At 39.0% G+C, this 17,798-nt stretch overlaps 3 long non-coding RNA genes across 3 annotated transcripts in view; 1 reads left to right on the plus strand and 2 right to left on the minus strand.

Moving 5' to 3' along the window:
* The window catches only part of LOC117517782, a 191,925-nt gene that overhangs the window by 126,443 nt on the left and 47,684 nt on the right, over positions 1-17,798 (minus strand). The window lies entirely within an intron of this gene.
* On the minus strand, positions 184-10,521 carry LOC117517783. The gene is made up of 3 exons (XR_004562830.1): positions 10,346-10,521; positions 3,965-3,975; positions 184-195 (listed from the first exon to the last, which is right to left on the minus strand). It is a non-coding gene; the product is annotated as an uncharacterized LOC117517783 (long non-coding RNA).
* LOC117517781 lies at positions 7,052-7,682 on the plus strand. The gene is made up of 2 exons (XR_004562828.1): positions 7,052-7,230; positions 7,517-7,682. It is a non-coding gene; the product is annotated as an uncharacterized LOC117517781 (long non-coding RNA).

A 17,798-nucleotide genomic window follows, 5' to 3' on the forward strand; every position in this document is an offset into this window, starting at 1 on the left:
AACATCACAGATACTTGAGCATTTGTGTTGCAGACAGAGACAGAGTGCACACAGGTGGGACATGTTACAGCTTCACTGGCACGCCGTGATTAATTATATGGGCCTCTGAAACCAAACCACTGGGCCAATGGCAAATTACTACTATAAAAATAAACCATGATGTGATCGGGTCAGCAGGGTCACGTTACAAAGTGTCTCTTACTGTGTATTTATACACAGTGCATGAGCAAATGGGGGGGCGCGCTCCAGTAACCTAATTAGTGCTTGACCAGTTCTGTAGTTGTCCCATAAAGTGTAAGTTTTGTGGATATTTATGGAGTCAACATACAGAAGAATGAGGATGGTATCACCGATTGGGACAAGTAGTTAAATCTGGGGTTTGACATTTACTAAATGATCAAATGACCTTCTGTTTCCCAAATCAAAACTGGGATGAAAAGAAAAATCCTCCAACAGTGCAGCCTGTCCATGATTTACCCATCGTTCTGATTTGTTAGGAGTACCATCACTGGGGGTGCCAGGTCCTTCCACAAATTACATAGTTGGTGGCAATTTGAAAAGATTAAGTGACAGCAGAAATAGTGAAGCATCACATTTACGTGTGTGGGTGCTATTTGTCATTTTCTTGTCTTTGTGTTCACATCATTTTAATTGCACTTCTACTGTAACCAATAATAATAAGAATGGAACTGGGTTTCAATTCCCCTCTGTCTCTACTCAATGTATTTAATGAGCATGGGAACATAACCACTTAACCTGTTCAGGCTGTTCTACCAGACTAATGCAGGTGAACCACAGAAATGCTTTAAACCTCACAGTTTGCTGAAATTGTCCAGTCCTATCAACAGGCGTTGTCTGGTTAGCAGCACAGTTTAAAACAAAGATCTCCGATACCACAGTAGGTTACCTAACGTTACCCTGACATCTAACATTATTGTAACTTAGTACGTCTGTGGACTGCTTTTGTTTTGAATTCAGCCTACGAGAGTTCAAATCAAATCAAATCAATTTTCTTTATATAGCGTCAAATCACAACAAACAGTTGCCCCAAGGTGCTTTATATTGTAAGGCAAAAGCCATATAATAATTACAGAAAAACCCCAACGGTCAAAACGACCCCCTGTGAGCAAGCACTTGGCGACAGTGGGAAGGAAAAACTCCCTTTTAACAGGAAGAAACCTCCAGCAGAACCAGGCTCAGGGAGGGGCAGTCTTCTGCTGGGACTGGTTGGGGCTGAGGGAGAGAACCAGGAAAAAGACATGCTGTGGAGGGGAGCAGAGATCAATCACTAATGATTAAATGCAGAGTGGTGCATACAGAACAAAAAGAGAAAGAAACACTCAGTGCATCACAGGAACCCCCCAGCAGTCTAAGTCTATAGCAGCATAACTAAGGGATGGTTCAGGGTCACCTGATCCAGCCCTAACTATAAGCTTTAGCAAAAAGGAAAGTTTTGAGCCTAATCTTAAAAGTAGAGAGGGTGTCTGTCTCCCTGATCCAAATTGGGAGCTGGTTCCAGAGGAGAGGAGCCTGAAAGCTGAAGGCTCTGCCTCCCATTCTACTCTTACAAACCCTAGGAACTACAAGTAAGCCTGCAGTCTGAGAGCGAAGCGCTCTATTGGGGTGATATGGTACAATGAGGTCCCTAAGATAAGATGGGACCTGATTATTCAAAACCTTATAAGTAAGAAGAAGAATTTTAAATTCTATTGTAGAATTAACAGGAAGCCAATGAAGAGAGGCCAATATGGGTGAAATATGCTCTCTCCTTCTAGTCCCCGTCAGTACTCTAGCTGCAGCATTTTGAATTAACTGAAGGCTTTTCAGGGAACTTTTAGGACAACCTGATAATAATGAATTACAATAATCCAGCCTAGAGGAAATAAATGCATGAATTAGTTTTTCAGCATCACTCTGAGACAAGACCTTTCTAATTTTAGAGATATTGCCCAAATGCAAAAAAGCAGTCCTACATATTTGTTTAATATGCGCATTGAATGACATATCCTGATCAAAAATGACTCCAAGATTTCTCACAGTATTACTAGAGGTCAGGGTAATGCCATCCAGAGTAAGGATCTGGTTAGACACCATGTTTCTAAGATTTGTGGGGCCAAGTACAATAACTTCAGGTTTATCTGAGTTTAAAAGCAGGAAATTAGAGGTCATCCATGTCTTTATGTCTGTAAGACAATCCTGCAGTTTATCTAATTGGTGTGTGTCCTCTGGCTTCATGGATAGATAAAGCTGGGTATCATCTGCGTAACAATGAAAATTTAAGCAATGCTGTCTAATAATACTGCCTAAGGGAAGCATGTATAAAGTGAATAAAATTGGTCCTAGCACAGAACCTTGTGGAACTTCATAATTAACCTTAGTCTGTGAAGAAGATTCCCCATTTACATGAACAAATTGTAATCTATTAGATGAATATGATTCAAACCACCGCAGCGCAGTGCCTTTAATGCCAATGGCATGCTCTAATCTCTGTAATAAAATTTTATAGTCAACAGTATCAAAAGCAGCACTGAGGTCTAACAGAACAAGCACAGAGATGAGTCCACTGTCTGAGGCCATAAGAAGATCATTTGTAACCTTCACTAATGCTGTTTCTGTACTATGATGAATTCTAAACCCTGACTGAAACTCTTCAAATAGACCATTCCTCTGCAGATGATCAGTTAGCTGTTTTACAACTACCCTTTCAAGAATTTTTGAGAGAAAAGGAAGGTTGGAGATTGGCCTATAATTAGCTAAGATAGCTGGGTCAAGTAATGGCTTTTTAAGTAATGGTTTAATTACTGCCACCTTAAAAGCCTGTGGTACATAGCCAACTAATAAAGATAGATTGATCATATTTAAGATCGAAGCATTAATTAATGGTAGGGCTTCCTTGAGCAGCCTGGTAGGAATGGGGTCTAATAGACATGTTGATGGTTTGGAGGAAGTAACTAATGAAAATAACTCAGACAGAACAATCGGAGAGAAAGAGTCTAACCAAATACCGGCATCACTGAAAGCAGCCAAAGATAACGATATGTCTTTGGGATGGTTATGAGTAATTTTTTCTCTAATAGTTAAAATTTTATTAGCAAAGAAAGTCATGAAGTCATTACTAGTTAAAGTTAAAGGAATACTCAGCTCAATAGAGCTCTGACTCTTTTGTCAGCCTGGCTACAGTGCTGAAAAGAAACCTGGGGTTGTTCTTATTTTCTTCAATTAGTGATGAGTAGTAAGATGTCCTAGCTTTACGGAGGGCTTATTTATAGAGCAACAGACTCTTTTTCCAGGCTAAGTGAAGATCTTCTAAATTAGTGAGACGCCATTTCCTCTCCAACTTACGGGTTATCTGCTTTAAGCTGCGAGTTTGTGAGTTATACCACGGAGTCAGGCACTTCTGATTTAAGGCTCTCTTTTTCAGAGGAGCTACAGCATCCAAAGTTGTCCTCAATGAGGATATAAAACTATTGACGAGATAATCTATCACACTCACAGAGTTTAGGTAGCTACTCTGCCCTGTGTTGGTATATGGCATTGGAGAACATAAAGAAGGAATCATATCCTTAAACCTAGTTACAGCGCTTTCTGAAAGACTTCTACTGTAATGAAACTTATTCCCCACTGCTGGGTAGTCAATCAGAGTAAATGTAAATGTTATTAAGAAATGATCAGACAGAAGGGGGTTTTCAGGGAATACTGTTAAGTCTTCAATTTCCATACCATAAGTCAGAACAAGATCTAAGGTATGATTAAAGTGGTGGGTGGACTCATTTACATTTTCAGCAAAGCCAATCGAGTCTAACAATAGATTAAATGCAGTGTTGAGGCTGTCATTCTCAGCATCTGTGTGGATGTTAAAATCGCTCACTATAATTATCTCATCTGAGCTAAGCACTAAGTCAGACAAAAGGTCCAAAAATTCACAGAGAAACTCACAGTAACGACCAGGTGGACGATAGATAACAACAAATAAAACTGGTTTTTGGGACTTCCAATTTGGATGGACAAGACTAAGAGTCAAGCTTTCAAATGAATTAAAGCAGAATAAATCAATATGTTGATCAATTATTATATCATTTACTAACAGGGACTTAGAAGAGAGAGATCTAATGTTTAATAGACCACATTTAACTGTTTTAGTCTGTGGTGCAGTTGAAGGTGCCATATTATTTTTTCTTTTTGAATTTTTATGCTTAAATATATTTTTGCTGGTTATTGGTGGTCTGGGAGCAGGTACCGTCTCTACGGGGATGGGGTAATGAGGGGATGGCAGGGAGAGAGAAGCTGCAGAGAGATGTGTAAGACTACAACTCTGCTTCCTGGTCCCAACCCCGGATAGTCACGGTTTGGAGGATTTAAGAAAATTGGCCAGATTTCTAGAAATGAGAGCTGCTCCATCCAAAGTGGGATGGACGCCGTCTCTCCTAACAAGACCAGGTTTTCCCCAGAAGCTTTGCCAATTATCTATGAAGCCCACCTCATTTTTTGGACATCACTCAGACAGCCAGCAATTCAAGGAGAACATGCGGCTAAACGTCACTCCCGGTCCGATTGGGGAGGGGCCCAGAGAAAACTACAGAGTCCGACATTGTTTTTGCAAATTTACACACCGATTCAATGTTAATTTTAGTGACCTCTGTTTGGCGTAACCGGGTGTCATTACTGCCAACGTGAATTACAATCTTACCAAATTTACACTTAGCCTTAGCCAGCAGTTTCAAATTTCCTTCAGTGTCGCCTGCTCTGGCCCCCGGAAGACAACTGACTATGGTTGCTGGTGTCACTAACTTCACATTTCTCCAAACAGAGTCGCCAATAACCAGAGTTTGTTCCTTGGCGGGTGCGTCGCCGACTGGGGAAAAATGGTTAGAGATGTGAACGGGTTGGCGGTGTACACGGGGCTTCTGTTTAGGACTATGCTTCCTCCTCACAGTCACCCAGTCGGCCTGCTTTCCCGGGTGCTCGGGATCTGCCGGAGGGAAACTAACGGCGGCTAAGCTACCTTTGTCCGCACCGACTACAGGGGCCTGGCTAGCTGTAGGATTTTCCAAGGTGCTGAGCCACGTCTCCAATTCGCCCAGCCTGGCCTCCAAAGCTACGAATAAGCTACACTTATTACAAGTAGCATTACTGCTAAAGGAGGCCGAGGAATAACTAAACATTTCACACCCAGAGCAGAAAAGTGCGGGAGAGACAGGAGAAGCCGCCATGCTAAACTGGCTAAGAGCTAGTAGCTGCGCTAAGCTAGTGGATTCCTAAAACACACAAAGTGAATAATGTGTAAATAATTTAGAGGTGATTCAGCAGAGGGAGTGCTTTAGTTAAGGCACGTGAAGATTACACTGTGAAACAAATCGTTATCTAGTTAACTAGATCAATCTAACTGCGCAGATTAAACAGCTAACAGATACAGCAAAACACCGCTGTGCTCCGGAACAGGAAGTGATACAATACCGCAGTGAGAGACAACCACCAGTAGAGGCACCACAAGAGGGCAAACCTCCATCCTTGCTTTAAAGAGAGCTTTGTGCTAAAATCATGCTTGAAAAGCCACCGGTGAACAGCAGTTTAAAGCAGATATGCCTGCTAACACAGTGAATTACTTAACGTTACCTTGAAATCTAATGTTAACAATTGATAACTAGGTGTCATGGTTTAGTTAGTCCGTAAAGCCTCAATTCAATCCTTTGAATCATGCTTTGAAGATTCAAGGGTGCTTCAACAACCTTTAGTTTGAATTATGTGACGTGCCAACCCAATCTCACGGCAGTCCATGCTGTCATTACGAAAAGTAAATTAATCTATGGTTTGTGATACCGTCACGAAAATGGGGCACTTTTCGTGACGGGGGAACAAATTTATTTTGGAGCAATAAATGAGGGGTGACATGGGCAGGGGTCTGCAGGAAGGACAGACTTATGTTATGGTTACGGTTACAGTTAGGAAAAGGAGAGGATTAGAAATATTACAATAAAAAAAAAAACTGCATCATGAAAATGTGACTCATTTCATGACAAGGGGATGAAAAAAGCAGGAGACTGGGATGTGATGTGTGACGTTCGCAAAATGACACAAGGCACACACACACACACACACAAAAGGAGATGCTGTTACATACACGCACACTGGGCAGCAATTTTGTATTTTTGTTTCGTTTTGGGGTTTGTTTGTTTTTTTTTTAGATATTGGTGATAATAGTTGCCAGCTTTGCATGTAAACAGCAACATCATCGGTTGCTGCCATGAGGGATCATAATGGGATGCACTTCCCACTCGGGATCAATGCCATCAAGCGCTGGGTCAAGATGGAAGCTCCATGAATGTGGCATCTGCTTTTTTGTTTTGTTTCATATAGGGGAGTCAAGCTTGAATATTTTCTCCCTTAATTGAGGCCAGTTCATGTCATAAGGTGTGAGTTGACAAATGAGACAATTCATGGCCCTGAGATCTGACACTTAGGGTTAGACCTCAGGCTGCATGCACAGTGGACAGATATGAGTCTGTTTTAATAAAGTGGAGAATTATGTTGACTACTGCTGCGACTAAAATCACAATAAATTTTATTCCAACACTTAAGTCACTGAAATTAAATTGAGAGTGGCTATATGCCCAACCGTTGGGTCAGTAAAGTAAATACACAAGCATATACACCCAACCACAACCGCCAATGAGCACGCTTGTAAGCTCACTTCTGGTTTCAACGCAGGAGGGAAAAAAGGTGGATATTTTCTCACCTTTATCTGTTTTCATCCATTGCAGTGTTTTCACAGTAATTAAAGACAGTGCCATTAAATGTGTCAAACATACGCCGCAGTAGAGCCTTAAAAAGTGGTGTAAAAAACGTAGTTTAGATCCACAAAACATGTCAAATACACGACCATGGTTGGGCAAATAAGATAAGATATTATATTTATCTGCCCAACGGTTGTGCATGTAACGTTCAATGTATGACTTATCTGCCCAATGGTTGGGTGAACAAGGTAGGACATTATATTTATTTGCCCAACGGTTGGGCGTATACCGTATTTTCCGGACTATAAGTCGCACCGGAGTATAAGTCGCACCAGCCACTATATCCATTATAAAGAAAAATAAACCATAAATAAGTCGCATTGGACTATAACTGGCATGGACATACAAGTATGTTAACTTAACATGAAAAGTTCAGATGATAATATTGTGACGGCAAAAGGAAGAAATGGCGCTACCTTTGAGTTGAGAAGATTTATACGTAAAATACATGAATGTAGTTCTGCAACAGATGTCATTACTCACAACACCCATGTCACTCAGGGTGCCGAAAATGTGAAATGTGAAAACATGCAATACGCCAAGGGCGCAACAGGAACATCACAATAACATAAATAACATGCGAACAAGTTCACTTAACCCTCAGTTAGTTTCACTCCATATAATTGAAACCATTGAATTCTTCATCCTCTGTGTCACTTTGAAACAACTGCAGCAACTCCGGAGGAAGATATCTGATTGGTTATCGTGACCAGCGTGACCTATAGGGCAGCATTGCATTTCCATTTCCGGTGGCCATTTAAAAACATAGAGTGACTCTGTCATGTAAACTTGTTTTATTATGGTAAATTAACTGAGAATCTACTGGTATATTTTTCATTTATAAGTCGCTCTGGAGTATAGGTCGCACCCCCGGCCAAAACATGTAAAAAATTGCGACTTATAGTCCAAAAAATACGGTAGCCTTTGCCAATTAAATTAGTGACAAGCGGTGATTTCAGATGCTGCTTATGCATTTACGTGTGTAGAAGATGAAGGAAAAGGGAATCAGAGCATCCATTTCAAACTTTTCAAACCCTTTGTGCAAGTTTCTGCTCTCCATCTTCAAGTTTAATGTATTAGAAATATTGTTTTTGTTTTTTGTTTTTAATCAAAATAGCGAGCTACACTGCCTCTATTGTGGTGCTAATGCTAGCAGCTAATGTAAAGAGTACTTAGCTAAAGTTTAGCATGGTTTAGAAATATGGCTTTTAGAAAGTGGAAATGTGAAGTACAGTATTATATAAAATATGGGTTGAGAAGCCATCAACATAGATGTCAATATTTCCTTCTTTTGTGGGAAAAAAGTGTCTTATTCAGGTTTGTTTCCAGGAATCCACACAGTTTTCCGCAGTTATCTGGATAATTCTACAAACAATCTGTGGAGCACTTGATTATAAGAATAATTGATCACTGGAATTGTAATAGAGCCAATAATGGAAACAGTTTTTGTCCGCTCTTTGCTGTGCTTGTGGCGCTAATGCCTTACTTGCTCATAATCGGCTGGAAGTGGAAGAACAAAGGAGCGAAGGAACAATGTCGTCCAAATTCTTGTTTACATTACGCTGTTGTCACTGTGCTGCTACAGAATGTGCTGCAAACGAATATCAAATGAACCAACCGCATGACGTAACTCTTCTGGCAGCAATTTTTCAAGAAAGACAACAGAGGAAGTGATGCACACAAGACTAAATTCCTCCACACGAACTTGACGGAGGTTCTGTCCTCATCACTGGCGACTGCACTGCTGTGTGCACCACCGCATCTGATTAGTTACAGACACCTCTGGCCATCAACACGTGCACACCTCTTACATGGAGAGCATTTGACTCGTGCCCAAATTTAAGCCAAGTAGAAATGAAGTGCGACAATCAGAGAATCGAACGGTAGCTGAGAGAGGTCCACATTAAGACATTACTAGAAAATGCAGGAAACAACTGCATTAATTCTCCAACAGGTAATTGCATAAAAAAAAAAAAAAAATCTTGCAAATTGAGTGAAAACACAAACAACTAATCAGTAGCACATGGAAGAATTAAATTTGATCATGTGTCCCCTACAAATTCCAACAATGCATGCAAAGTAAAAACAAAGCTTCACAACACACCGGAAGTCAAAATACAAAAATAAAACCCAAAATATGGCAAGTTTAACAGTACAATCATTAGAGGTGGGCGGATCAATCCTAATATCGATAATATCGATACCAATGCTGATATTGATATTGAACGATCCTCGTGTAAAAAGATCGATACTCGAGCTTTTTTTCTCTCCCGCACGCACTGACTGCTGCGCACGCAGATTCATCAAAGTCTACTCTCTGTAAGAGCAGCACTGCGCTGTCACAAAACACGGCGCAGCTCATCCTTGTATTGTGGTTTGTCAGCCCTCTACCTCAGGAGATTTTAAGTTGTGTTGAGTGATATTTTTTTAAACAAAAATGTTGATTGTGATAAGAAAGTATTTTGTTGTCACATACAATGTTTGGTGAAATTCTATCCTAGGTCTTTTGGATCCTTTGGATCTATGAAGCTTAAATATGAAAAAGTATTGGTGTCGATATCGGCGATACCGGGCCTGTATTTACTTGGTATCAGATCAATACCAAAATTCCCGGTATCACCCACCTCTAACAATCATCAAAGTAATTAAATAAATTTACTCAGCCCTGTGGACCAGTTATGCGCTGCAGCCCAAAGATAATAGAGTGTCTCGCTGTACTGAATGGAACTGAACTGTCTCTAAAAGTCCTCCAGGCAGAAACCTCTTTTTGTGTTCGTGTAGTGTAGTGGGATGAAAGTCCCGGGTCCCAATTGAAAAGATGTTCCTGCTAGCTTGGCTAACGGGGAGTTCCCCTTTGGCTGACCTGGTAGAGGAACGGTCTTTTGGTGCGATCCCCCACCGTCGTCCCGGCCACGAAGGTCCTGCTGCTTCAATCTGGCGTCACGAAGAGGATGTGGGTCACAGAGTATGCTAACATGCACCTGTGACTTCGGGACGAAGTCAAAAATGGTGGGGAGATGTGTAGCGGGATGAAAGTCCTGGGTCCCAATTGAAAAGACGTTCCTGCTAGCTTGGCTAACGGGGTGTTCCCCTTTGGCTGACCTGGTAGAGGAACGGTAGAGGAACAAGCCGCGTGGGTTCGATCCCCACCGTCGTCCCGGCCACGAAGGTCCTGCTGCTTCATTAGTACTTTGCTTGTGTTATACCTATTTGCAGCAAATCTGTATTTTTGCATGCGCTGCGTTAATTTTCAGCGGTGATATTATCAAATGAACTTGCTGCATGCACTCTTGGTTGTATTTGTTGGCACTTGCTGTTTGCAAATATTTTCTTAATTTGCAAGATGCTTTTGGTTTTCTGCATTGCTAGCACAGTCTTAATTTTAGAAGTGTTGTGGCCTCTCTCAACCACCACAGAATGGGACTGAAATACAGCAATCAAGAATTCTTGTGATTTTGACCATGCCTGTGTCAATTATATGACTGAAATATATTGCTGCTGCGTTGTTTTCAAAAGCTTCTTGTATTTCAAACCTATTCAGTATATATTATTACCTAGAGTGCCAAGGGCCATGTGGGTTACCGGCTCAATTAAAGCCCAAGGAAAAATGGCCATTTTTGACATAAAAATGGCTGAAATTTTCAAACGAATGAATCTAGGCAAATAATTTTGTGACGGGAACAATGTCAATGACCAAGATTGTGCCCTTGTTAAATTAAAAGAAAAGTTATCAGACAGTTTTTGAGAAAATTGGGTCCAAATACCCATATTGGCTGTTTTCAGCATAAAAATGGGCATTTCACATTTCAATTCAATTTCAATTTATTTTCCTTTATATAGCGCCAAATCACAAGGGGGTGGTGGCCAAGTGGTTAATGCGCTTGGTTTCAGTTCAGAAGGTTCCGGGTTCAAATCCCACCCCTGCCACATTTCTTCATGTAATGTGCAGTTGCGTCAGGAAGGGCATCCGGCGTAAAACTTGTGCCAATTCAACATGCAGATCCACCTTGAATTTGCTGTTGCGACCCCAAGTGCAAACAAGGGAGCAGCCGAAGGGACTTACTTTTTATAGCGCCAAATCACAACAGAGTTGCCTCAAGGTGCTTCACACAGGTAAGGTCTAACCTTACTAACCCCCAGAGCAACAGTGGTAAGGAAAAACTCCCTCTGAGGAAGAAACCTCAAGCAGACCAGTAGCACATGGAAGACCACTGGAAGCACAGACCAGACTCAAAGGGGATTCATTCCAAATGAATGAATCTATGACGATAAGTTTTTGACTGATGTAACGTGAATTTCTCCACTGTGAGATCAATAAAGTCTTATCTCTTGATGTGAAATATGTCAACGGCCTATATTACGCCCTTGACAAATTAGAAAAACCTTATCAGACAGTTTTTGAGAAAATTTACATTCGGAGCTCAAAATGACTATTTTTTGGCATAAAATGTCCGTCATTTCAAAACTAATGAATCTACGAATATGATTTTTAGACGGGAACTATGTCAATGACCCATATTACACCTTTACATAGGGTTGGCAGCCTATTGGCCAGCAACCCCCCCCCCCCCCCAAAATATTATGTTTAAAGACTGAAACATGGAGAAGCACTTGACCATATTAACATGTTTTAACAGTGAATGATTTCCTGCAAAAAATGTCCACTTTAACAATAAGATTAGAGAGCCATGTTTTGTAACTGCAGCGCTTTGTGTGGCGCTCAGATGACAGGAGGCTGGTGAATAAAGAGCTACCTGTCTAAACGTCTTGCATCATTGAGCCGGTGATGACAGTGATTTTTTGTTTTTGATCATTCATTTGTATGCTTTCAAACATGGGCTTCGCACTTGTCAGCCCACCTTTAAGTGGTGTCTTCATAAATCCCAACAAAAAAAAAAAAACTACAAGTAATCAATCTTATTTTATTACACATGCAAAAAGATAATTAACCACACTTTAAATGCACAGCTTGTGGTTTCCACTGAGCACGAGTTTCAAGTGTAAAAGCATCTTTGCATCAACCAGATGAAAGGCTGACAAATGGCCCAGTTCTTCTTCGTCTTCTTTTTTAATAATATTAAATCAGGTCATGCACACTGCGGTCTCTGTGAGAGCAAGATAAACAAAAGCAGAGAGCAAAATGGCCAAACATCATGTTGAATGTTCCAACAAAGTGAAGATCAACTGTTTCCAATTCATCTTACAAAGACTCATGCAACAAATAGAATGAACCCAACTACACTGTCTCCTTTTGCATACACTAAAAAAAAAGTAGAATTTACAAAAATCCTTTGCACAAATCTGCACTCATCCCAAATGTTTCTCTTAAACAGCTCACAAGGAAATGCTTGCAGTTGCACAAAGTGCTGCACCCCATTTTCTGTATTAGTTCTCAGTTCTTTCACTGCTGTTTAATCCAGTCACATCAGCTCCCTGAGCAGGTGAACTGAGCCAAAGACTTTCCCACGGTCTGAGAGCAAATCCAACGCCCCGAGACCTTCCCGAGGGCCGGCCATCTGTCCACTCTGTTTGGAGTGCGCTAGGGGCTGAAGCGTCAGCTGCACCGTCAAAGTCAACGTTCCAACACACCCCACCTTCGTGAAGAGAAGCCCCCCCCCCAAAAGCATCCATTCAACGCCAGGCTTGTGCCAAAAAACACAAACAAATCAACAAATAAACAAACAGATGGCACTGTGATTTTTTTTTCCCTGTCCAAAATCCTCACACACATTTTCTTGTCATTGTAAGGATTATTCCGTGAGTATTTTTTTGGGCAGAAAGTCTTCAGTTCTCTTCCGTGTTTTGTCTAAAATCTAAACGTTGCTGGTCAGGGTGGATCCTCATGAAGGCGAAATCTCTGCCTCTCAACAGAAGAGTTCACTACGTAAACCTTGACCTTTGATCCCTATGAGGATGAATCATCTGTGCCACTGATTTCCACAGAACAATAACATTTCGGCACAAAAGCACCTCACAAGAATGTCAACCCAGCAAATTCTGGAACATCTCTACACCTCACCAGAAAAAAAAAAAAATCTTACTATGAAACAGGATTTGCCACAGCCATGTGACGCATTTCTTTCTTCTCCAGCTGCCCCCCACCACCTCACCATCACATCCCAAAGCGTTCCCGCTACTCTCTTTCCCCCCTCCTGAAACTGACACGCTATCATTTTATTTCCCCTCTCAAAGAGCAAGTCCGCCGCTTGTGGATATGGTCCTCGCTCTGGCCTGATGCATTTTTAAAATGCGTGACATTGCCTCTGTGGGAGCATGAGAACGGAGCTTCCTCAATAGTAGGGTCCCCATACCCGGCCCGTAACCATGGAAGCAGATGCCTGCCCTCCCGGCCCTCCTTACCTCCTGTCGATCGTGGGCTGTGAGCTGCTTCGCCAGTGAAAAGAGGCGCTGCCTGCCTTTCTCCTCACTCTGACCGAACTTGTCCCACTCCTCAAAAGGAGCCATTGAACAGGTCACTGGTCTAGACTTGTTTGCACGGTCCAGGGAGCAGCCTTGATGTAACCCTTGCTCTCCTCTCTCTCTCTTTCTCTCTCTGCCCGCCACACCAGCCGCCCAGCGACTGCAGACTGTGGAGGGGTGGCGAGGGGGACATTGGAGACGCGGATTTGAAAAGGAGCCCGTCCGATTTTGCCATTGTGCCTTTTCATTCATCGATTGAATGAATATCGAACCTTCTGTCCCCGCGTGTGTGAAACGGATAGCTTAGCAAGCACTTTCCTCTCTCACTCTCTCTCTTCTCAGGTCCGCGCTGTGGGCCCGGAGATGACTCCTTATTTCACTACTTGTAAGAACGGAAATTTTATATTTTAAATATTCTTCCCTCTTAAAGCATCTGTGATACTTTAGTTTTAATGTTGACTGGCATTTTTGGATATCGTTCAGTGGGATCTGCTATATTTGATCACTGCTTCTTTTGACGAAAAAAGATTTCAAAATTATTATTATTTTTTTGATATGGCAAAGTATTGCATTTAAAATAAATGTAAATGTTTTACTCAATAAAGAAATGGAACAAATGAAATGTTTTGATGAGAAAATGATCCAATATGTGTAAAAAAAAGTTTTAATAAATAAAAAAAATTGTAACACATTACTATTTTCTGGATTTAATTTTTAACCAATTATATTTGGGGTGAATTTACAATGAAGAACAAAAAACTGGAGATTTTTTTTTTTTTTTGTCATTGTTTTTGTGTGTATGCGGGAGGTTCTTAAACTTAATCTTCTAAAACCAAATACTTTTTACCTCAAAATCTTGAAGTGGTCCCATTTTTTAAAGTAATAATTCATAAATTATAAGCAAAGAAAAAAGCTAATGCTGAATTTTTTACATTACTTGACTCCAACATTTATTACATTAAACATGAGCATAAATAACTTAAATTTAATTCATAATTTAATTATTTGAAATTAATTTTTTAGAATAATGTCAAAGCAACCTTATATAAAACAATTACACTGAAATAATTTTTGAAGGAAGCTAAACAGTTGTAATCAAAATGTGACCCTTTTGCAGTAAATGAACTGTTATGGGTGAGTGTACGTGTATGTGATGGGGTGCTTTGATGACAGGTTTAGTAGAAGGTGAGAAGATCAATGACAACATATCGATATTGTTCAGTCCAGGATGAGGTCACAGATAAAGCAACTATTTGTGTTGTCTGATTCATCAAACAAACTCATTTTATTGCTGGTCAGACACTGCGGTCACACCAACTCTACCCTCCGTGTGTTCAGAAAACAGTTAAATTCATGCTTTCACGATGCACTTTATACAAACTGAATTAACGTCTTCACATTGAGCAAGGTAAAGGTAATGTTGAACATTTTTGTTATACTATCATCTGAATAACTTAAAATTCCTTCAACAGTATAAAATCTGTATTGCAACTAAATTATTTAAACAATTGCTAATTATTGTCTTAAACATTGTAATATAGATTTTACAAGTTGACATTTGCAGTTTAGTTTATAAAACAAGAAAATAGTTTAAATTTCATACAACTAAAGGAAACAGTATCCAGTTTGTTTTGGCCAAAATAGACAAAAATCCACTAATAATAATAATCAGTTTGGTTTTAACAACCAGTTAAAACCAGTTAGTCTCACACTGAATCAAATTTAAATACATTTGAACTTGATTTAGAGCCATTAAAAAAAAAAAAAAAAAAAGTTTTTTTTTTTCTTTGTTGGATGGCATTTTTAAAAATATTTTCAAACTGGTTTGTTCTCATTTCACCAGATTAAAACAAATTTAAGGCATTTTACATCTGGTTTAGAGCTGCTTAAAGCCAGTGAAGTGGTTTAAACCATTTGAAACCTTTTGGTAAAACACAAAAATTGTCACATTTGAGAAGCAGGACACATAAAATTAGGTTTAGATAAATTATCAGAAAAATCATCCGTTTTTTTAAGTAGTTGACTTATTTTTCTTTTTGTGAAATCCTCAGATAACTGGTTCCAAAATGTGTTCATCTATTTATTAAAAGATGAAAATACACTACATAATCGTTTGCAGGATGAATTTGAAGTCTTTTCTCGCCTTCACATGGGGGCTATTGAGTGGGAACAAAACCGGGCAGAAAATGAACAAATTCAAAAGCAGAGGAAGGAGGGCAAAGGAGGCAGTGAAGTAAGAAGGAACAGTCATTGTGTTTGCTGCTCTCACAGTCGGTGCCACGTCGGCCTCTGAAAACACAACGCACAAGCAAACGGCAGCCAAGCAAAAAGAGCAACAGCAGGAGGTCTGCTGCTGCTTCACGTCGCTTCACGTGAAAAGAACAAAGCCACATTAGTGCTTATTTACTTTGGGATTTAGATCATCAATATGTCGGCCGTTTATCCTCACAGCAATTCTGACAAATTGTAATTTAAAGGTGAATATTGGTGATGCAAGATCATAAAAGTGTAAATTTAATCAAGTATCTTAAAAAATATTGTATTTCCAGTACCAGCAGAACATTTATTTTTTAAGAGTTTTTTAAAAAAATTATTATTTTAGTGGCTTAAAAAGTAAGACATTATTTAATATTCCCTTTTATGACCCTTTGTTTAAAAGAAACAAATGCAATTCCCCTGAAAGGCAGTGCATTTTTTAATCCTTGTTATAAAATAAATAAATAAGAGGCCTGTGTTATACAACCAACACAAGCGACGTGTTTTCAAGTTGTGATTAGAGCAAGAACAATGGTCTGGTTTTACTATCATGTTTACACAGACCCCACACCCACATGATTAAATTGTAAAAGTGCACCTCACTCCAATATAGTTCTTTAAGCTTCTCCCTTTATACTTAGGGTTGTCACAGCACATTAATTAAAAATTGTTTATGGAAAATGTTTAAAATGCTTCCTTATTGGAGTGAGATGTACTCCAATGGGAAGCATCTCAAATTTTTTCCAAAAACATTTTTTTAATTCAGTCGATTGCATTTTGTATTTTTAATTTCTGCATAAAAGACATATACATATACACACACACACACACACACACACACACACACACACACATATATATATATATATATATATATATATATATATATATATATATATATATATATATATATATATATATATATATATATATATATATTTTTTTTTTTTTTTTTTTTTTTTTTATAGTAGAGGAATGCAACAGAAGGTGTTTTGGCTTTTGTTATTTATTGAGGTGAAAAATGCCAAAGCTTCTCTGGTCTGGGCTTCTTTTCTGTACTGGAACATGAAACCTGTTGGGGTTTGGATAAAAGGAGTCATTTTAATCAGATCCAGACTGATTATTTAGTTTATTAATAAAAAAAAGGTCAATTACTTTAATAAGAGAATAATAAATAAAAAAATATTTCATTTAATCAATTTTGAAAAACAGAACAGTGCAGCAACATGTTCTCTCTCTTTTCTAGTTTAAGATAAATTGGTTAAAGCTGCTTAAACAGCTTCAGAATGTGTTATATCCTAGTATAAAACACAAAAGATTAGATCATCATTATTATTATTAGTTTTGAAATTAACTGCCAATGATGAAAGGCTTTAAAAGTGCTTTTAAACAAATATAAATGGGTTTTAAACTCATTTTGTATTTCTTTTAATCACTGATATTATAAAAATAATTTAATCTGTTGGACTCAGATTTAAAAACTTTCAATAATTTAAATTTTTAAACCACTTTAAATTGGTTTTAAATGATCAGGTCTGTTGTTTTAAACTAAATATTTAATTTGTTAAATTTGATTTAATTTGGTTTTATTGGATTTTATGTTCTTTTCAATGAAATGGTTTAAACTGATTTTTAAACATTTTAAGTTGAGTTTTAAACAATCACTTATTTTGTATTGCTTATAACCAAAGTTTTCATTTCTGAAGCTGCATTTAATCTGGTTATATAAATGATAAAAAGGTTTAAAATGCTTCGAAACCTATTTAAACTTATCTGACTAATCCAATGCCAAACTGGTTTAACCTGGATTCAGATCGTCTAAACGTGTTAAACTAGTTTTGTTTAAAGACGTCTTTGTGGGTTCTTAGGAAATGTCTCTTTTCTGACTGTATAGACTGAAATATTATTGAAAATATTTCTCTTATAAATGAATGGAGAAAATAATTATTGATTCTAATTTGAAGACGTCAATCTTGGGCCACAGGAAATGTGATGAGGAGATGAAAATCTAATATATTATAGACTAAATAATTAACTGTGCATTTGGATTTCCTTGCACTGAGCGTGCACACACACACACACACACCCCAATACAGTGGCAACCAAATGTCAAGTGCAGCTCCACCTACTTTCATGGTGAAAACACACAAGCTGCTGTCAGCTGAACACACATCACAGCAAACCGACGAGGCTGAAGACCGTTTACACAGGAGGAAGAGTTCCAGTACTTATTTCTTTGATATTCTCCTCTCCTGCCAGGCCTGAGCCCATCCTGACTTCCTGGGTGCAACTGGACAGTCAGTAGACCATGTGACTGCAGCTGCAACGTGA

Source organism: Thalassophryne amazonica, chromosome 9, assembly GCF_902500255.1.
Source record: "Thalassophryne amazonica chromosome 9, fThaAma1.1, whole genome shotgun sequence".
In the NCBI taxonomy this organism is placed as follows: Eukaryota; Metazoa; Chordata; class Actinopteri; order Batrachoidiformes; family Batrachoididae; genus Thalassophryne; species Thalassophryne amazonica.